The following is a 5,992-nucleotide window of genomic DNA, read 5'->3' on the forward strand; positions in this document are numbered from 1 at the left end:
TCAAACCTGTTCGGTCACCTCCCGGCTCTGTTTTGTTCTCCTTCCCTGCTCCAGTGAGTTCTTTTATCCAACCCATCCACTGCAAATAATCGCACTCACGAGCGTCTTGTGAGCTTGATTACAATGTTTGCTTTCCTCCTGCTCCATTGGCGAATTCCCGCAGTCACAGGGTCCCGCCGGGCTCTGGGGATTGGAGAACTCCTGTTTACAATTCAGATGTTCTCAGAACTTGAGCTAGCACGAAAACCCTCCAAAAAAACACCCCGTGGGCTGTTTACCACATCAAAGAGCTTCAGCCCCGGCCGAGCTCGGCTTGAAACTCAAACAAAGAATCTTTCATTGAGTTCAGAAATGCTGCGAGAATTCTTGGAAATTTATTATTTTCTCCTCTCGGGAGGGACCTTCGAGTTCCCACCCAGAGCAGGATTTGCAAGTATGAAAATGAGCTTCAGGACCTCGCTCTTTGTAGGATTTTCAGTGGAAGCTGGAGAAGGGAATGGCGAGGAATTCATCCCAGTGTAGCTGCTCTGAAAACACAGGTTTATCCCAAAAAAGCAGGATATGACCCATCCCTTCTCAGATCCCTCACACCTCAGGTAGTTTATCTCATGGATCTGAACCCATCCTTGGAGAGGCCAGAGGAGGAGGATGCTCTCCTGCCCATCCAACCACGGCGTTTTTTGTTGTGTATTTATTTACCCCAAACATTTTTATGTTGTCTCTACAAAATCATCATTTTGCTGCTCCTCGGGGGTATTTCAGGGAGGTAAACACAGGAATGGCTGGAGATATTAAAATCCCTCACAATGAGCAGGTTTGATGTTCTCTAAACTGTGTGAAAATCCCAAATTTATTGGGAAAAATCAGGGCATCTCCCCAGCTGCTCATCCAAAACACTCTTGAACGTTTCCTTCTGGGCAGCTTCCAGCATTTGGGAGTTTTGTGGTGCTGTGGTGTGGGAAGAACTCAAATTTGGGGTTTTCCATCCCCTTGGGGTTCCCAGGAGGGTCACAGCCCTCGTGTTTCCCAGGGCTGGCAGTGCCCAGGCTCCCAAATGCTCCCGCTGGAGCTTCTCCAGGGCTCGGAGCCTTCTCCTGGGAGCTGTCACTGGCCTGTGCCATAATTAGCCTCCCTTAATTAGCAGCAGTCGGGGATTCCTTGATGCACAGGGAAAACGTGGAAGGCCCTGAGGAAACTCCAGATCTCTGCTCCCAGGAGTGCAGAGCTCCCTGCCCATGGCAGGGGTGGAATGAGGTGAAGGTTGAGGTCCCTTCCAAGCCCAACCATTCCACGATTCCATGGAATACTCAGCACAGGACACGGGGACAGGAGGGACCTGCTCCAGTGTCCCCCACATCCCCAGTCCCTGTTTTGGCAGGATCTTCTTGGCCTGGGGATGTTGAGGCTTGGAAGAAGAGTTGGCCCAACCCAACGTTCCCAGCTGCCTCAGGCTTCGTTTTGTTTCCCCAACAGCTCTGGGAGGAAGTTGGGGCCGCAGGGATGGGGGGAATTTGCTGTCTGCAGGTGAAACCTGACCTTGCCCGGGGTCTGCCTGGTGGTTTTCCTGTGAATAACAGGATTTGTGGCCTCTGATGGGATCTGGATGCCAGGAGGGCACCGCAGGCCCCGGCAAGCAGGCAGTGACTCATTCCATTGGCAGCCCCTGGGAATGTGTGAGCTGCCACAGGGATGAGGGAGGCAGAGTCAATCCCACCAGCTGGGGAGGATCCCTGGCAGCTCCAGAGCCTCTCCTGTTCAGGACTTGGGGCAGGGATCTGTAACTGGGGCACTGGAAGGCTCAAAGACAATCCCAGTGTCCTGTGGCCGGGAGCAGGTGGATAAATTTGTCCAGGTAATCCTGGGACACCCAAGGGTCAGGGAGAGGCAGTTCTGGGATGAAGCTGCAGGGATCCCCTGCTCCTGGCTAATTCCAAATCCAGCTCTGATTTGTGCCGTGTAACCCAGGGTTCCTTGAGTTCCGCCGTGTTTTGGCTGAGGCTGGAGCAGCTCCAAGCCTCTCGAGCTTCCAGGAGTTGAAATCACACTAAAACATTTCATTTCCCCCCTAAAACACCACCCAAGGGGCTGTAGCAGCTCACAGCAGGAATCGGCCCAGATCGACCTCCAGGAGCTTTGATGGAAAACCTCCCCTTGGCTTTGATGGAAAACCTCCAGGGGCTGAGCAGGAGCAGCTCAGAAATCACAGAATGGGAATATCCTGGAAAGCCTTGGAGGTCTGACTCCCTTGAACCCTCATGTCCTCCCTCCCCAGGCTTTGAGAGCTGTCCTCACAGCGGGTGCAGCCCTGGGAGAGGCCATCCCTGATTCCCACCTTCCTTCCCGCTCCATCCAGGGCTGAGGTGGCTCCTGGGGGTTCTGCAGGAGTGGGATCTACCCCAAAAATGTGGATCAACCCCAAAGTCAATGTGAGAACCCCTCACCCTCACATCTGGAGGTGCTCCTGTGTCATTCCCCTCCCGCTCTGGGCTCGGTGTCTCCAAGGCTTTGTTATTTTTCAGTCTATTTATGGCTTTATTTTTGGAAAGGTTTCTGCTTGCTGCTGGAGCCTGGCTGTTCCCAGCTGCTCCTCTCTCTTCCAACCCCTTGACCTTGGAGCTGGATGAGGGTGTTTTCCCTGGCTCCCTTGGCCTTTGGGATTGTGGCACGGTGATAAATACCTGAGCTGGATTGCCTTTGAGGGAGCCTTTATCAGCTGCCCGAGGGAAGGAATTGCAAACACAGCCAGCAAGGCTGGGAGTGGGGCTGCCTGGATGGAGATTCCCAGCTTCCCTGCTTCCTGGGGAGGCACTGGGATAACCCTCCCCATCTCCTGGGCCGTCCATGGGCACAAACCTGGAGGATGAAGGGAATTCCATGAATGATTTGGGAGTAGCACCTCAACCTGGAGCTGCTCTGAAGCCCCAGGTTTGGGCAGGATGGGGTCTCACGTCCCTTGTGTGTCAGGAAAAGGGGAAATATCTGGAGTGGATGATGCAAACCTTGGACTTGATCACCTTAGAGGGGTTTTCCATCCCAAATTATCTGCTTTGAGAGCAGCCCCTCACCTGCTGGGAGTCTCTGTGGGACTGAGCGAGCAGGGGAGCCCATCCAGGGCCTTCCAGCACATTCCCACGGGAGCAGGGATTCCATCTGGGACACGGCTTTGTTGTTTACAGCAGCCAAACGTTGGGCACTTGAAAGGAAGAGTCCCGGGGCTTTCTTTGCTAATCCCGTTTTGCAGAGAGTTCCAGGAGACTTGAGGAACAAACAGAAAATAACGTCGATCCAGGTCGGTATCAAACCCAAATGATCAGAGGAACAAATATTTACCCAGGTCAATATTTAACCAGGAGACAATAAATGCTGATATTGAACCAAATCTGGATATAAATACAGGCTATTTATAAAGTGAGCCTGCACAGGGGCACTGCCAGGGCCGTGCCAGGGGGGTTGATTGATTATCCTGCCCATTGTTTGCTGATTCCCTTGGAGGCTGCGGTTTTGTGCAGGTGCAGGAGGAGAAAGAGCCGGGGCTGGGTTGTTGTGGCACGACCGTTGTGCCACACCTGCGTTCCCGGGGTCCCCCCTTCCCCTTGGAGCCGTGTCCTGCTGTTCCCTCCTTCCCTGAGCCCCCACGTCACGGAATCCTGGAGTGGTTTGTGTCAGAGGGGACATCAGAGCTCACCCAACCTCGACACCTTCCGCTGGCCCAGGCTGCTCCCAGCCCTGTCCAGCCTGGCCTGGGACATTCCAGGGATCCAGGGGCTGCTCTGGGCATCTGTGCCAGGGCCTGCCCACCCTGCCAGGGAACAATTCCTGCCCAAAATCCCATCCAGCCCTGCCCTCTGGCACTGGGAGCCATTCCCTGTGTCCTGTCCCTCCATCCCTTGTCCCCAGTCCCTCTCCAGCTCTCCTGGAGCCCCTTCAGGCCCTGCAAGGGGCTCTGAGCTCTCCCTGGATCCTTCTCCTCTCCAGGTGAGCCCCCCCAGCTACCCCAGGCTGGCTCCAGCCCTGGGAGCCTCCTCTGGATTTATCCTGGCAGTTCCACATCCCTCTGGTGCTGGGTCCTGGTGCTGGATGCTCTTGGCTGCCCAGCACGGGCACAGGTGACATTTTCCCTGCCCCTCTGTCCCCAGAGCTCCTTGCAGCAGTGACAGCACCACGCTGGGGGCTGGCTGTGAGCAGGGGCCTGGGATCCAGCAGAGCAGGAATCTCCCGTCTGGGAGATGGGATGGGAGCTCTGGGCAGGCAGGAGTGAGCAGGGGGCTGGTGAAACACCCCCCCAGCCCTCCCTGTGCCTGTTTAGCAAACACTGATTTCCCTCCTGGCCCCGGTGGTGACAACACCTGATGTTCCTGGGGCAGTTTGTCATTTGTCACCTGCAGATTAGGAGGTGTTTAACCAGGGGACAGCCCCAGCCCAGCTCCCCGTGCTCGCCGTTAATCCGGGTTTATCTCGGGCCTGCCAAGAAATGTTTGTGTTGGACTCTGCCTGAATCGATCTCCACGCTGATAACAGCTCCCCCAGCCTGGGACACCTGATCCAGGGGTAAATCCTGCAGGAATTATGGGAACTGCCAGGGGTGGAGGGGATCACGTCCACCCCTATGAACCACTGGAAAATCCTGCCCCTGGAAAACCCACTCTGGAGAGGTGGGATGGCGTTGGTCTCTTCATCCAGCCACTGGTTTTACTGGGGCTGGGGGTTTCACAAACTCCAGCTCTCCCAGGGGCTGCTCTTGACGTTATCCCATCCCCCAGGGAATTTTGGTCGCCAGGTTTGGGTGTGCTGAGTGCAACACTGCTGCTCCAGTGACACAAACTGGTGTCCAGTGACCTCACTGGAGTGGACAAAGTGCTGGTTTGTGCCTTCTCCTCGTTTTTATTTTGGTTTTCTTTCTCTGCCAAGTTGAGGAGATGCTTCTCCAGCGTCAAACTTGGGTGACTTTTGGGGGAAAAATCCTCCCAGAGTTCAGGGCTTTGGCTGTGTGAGAGGAGCCTCTTGTTGGCTTTCCCTTCCTGGCCACATAAAGATGGCTTCAAATCAAAGAGAGTTTAGGGTGGGATATTGGGAAGGAATTCCTGGCTGGGAGGGTGGGGAGACCCTGGCACAGATTCCCAGAGCAGCTGTGGCTGCCCCTGGATCCCTGCAGTGTCCAAGGCCAGGCTGGACCGGAGGGTGGAATGGGATGAGTTTTGATGTCCCTTCCAGCTGAAAGCATTGTGGGATTCTGTGAAGGATCCCAGTCCCTCTGGACTCCCAGAAGGTTTGTTGGTGTTTCCCCTTCTCCCTGAGCTGCTGATCCACGGCTGGTGGTGGCTGCTGGAGCCCGTGGCCACGCCGTTGGTGTTTTCTGGTGCCTCCTGCCCTCATCCCGCTCTCCAGGGATGGCCTGGCCAGTGACTGTGAGGGAATCTGGGCCTGTGATCCCACTAAAACCTGGTGGCTCTTCATCTGGAAGGCTCTGGGGCCTTTCCCCATCAGCTCACGCCTCGTGCACTGCTGGGCTGAGCTGGGCACCCTGCGGGCGGGATAAGCTCAATGCTCCCCAAAAAGAGCCAGGAAATGGTTCATTCCCTGCAGTGGAAGGGATGGGCGGATCATTCCAGGTCACTGCTGTCCCTTGGGAGGGGAACAGGCAGAGAATGTGGGGTCTCCAGCTTTGGGATCTGAAATTCTCCTGGAAGTGAGCAGGAGAAGGATGTGGAATGAGAATGAGCCCACAGGAGGCTGTAAACCCTGGTTTGGGATTTGGAGGAGTCCCAAATCTCTTCTGCTCTTGGAGCTGGAGGAATCTTGGAGCCTTGGAGAAAGGATCTGGGTCTGAGGGATCTGGGAAGAGCCCTCAGCCCTCTGTGGGAATCTGGGAGAGGCAGGAGAAGGGAGAGGTGCAGGACATTTGTGAGCACACTCATCTGTGTGGGGATGACAAAGGGATTTCAGGTGCCGTGCCTCAGTTTCCTTGGGAGAGCTCTGGGCTTCCCATTTGTCC

General features: G+C 55.4%; 1 long non-coding RNA gene across 1 annotated transcript in view; it reads right to left on the reverse strand.

Moving 5' to 3' along the window:
- Positions 1–93, reverse strand: part of LOC107204055 — a 495-nt gene extending 402 nt beyond the window's left edge. Inside the window, exon 1 of the long non-coding RNA XR_001521447.2 lies at positions 7–93. This is a non-coding gene — a long non-coding RNA (uncharacterized LOC107204055). The remainder of the gene's footprint in view (positions 1–6) is intronic.
- Positions 94–5,992: the final 5,899 nt, after the last annotated feature.

The sequence above is a fragment of the Parus major genome, chromosome 4A (genome assembly GCF_001522545.3).
Source record: "Parus major isolate Abel chromosome 4A, Parus_major1.1, whole genome shotgun sequence".
NCBI lineage: Eukaryota > Metazoa > Chordata > Aves > Passeriformes > Paridae > Parus > Parus major.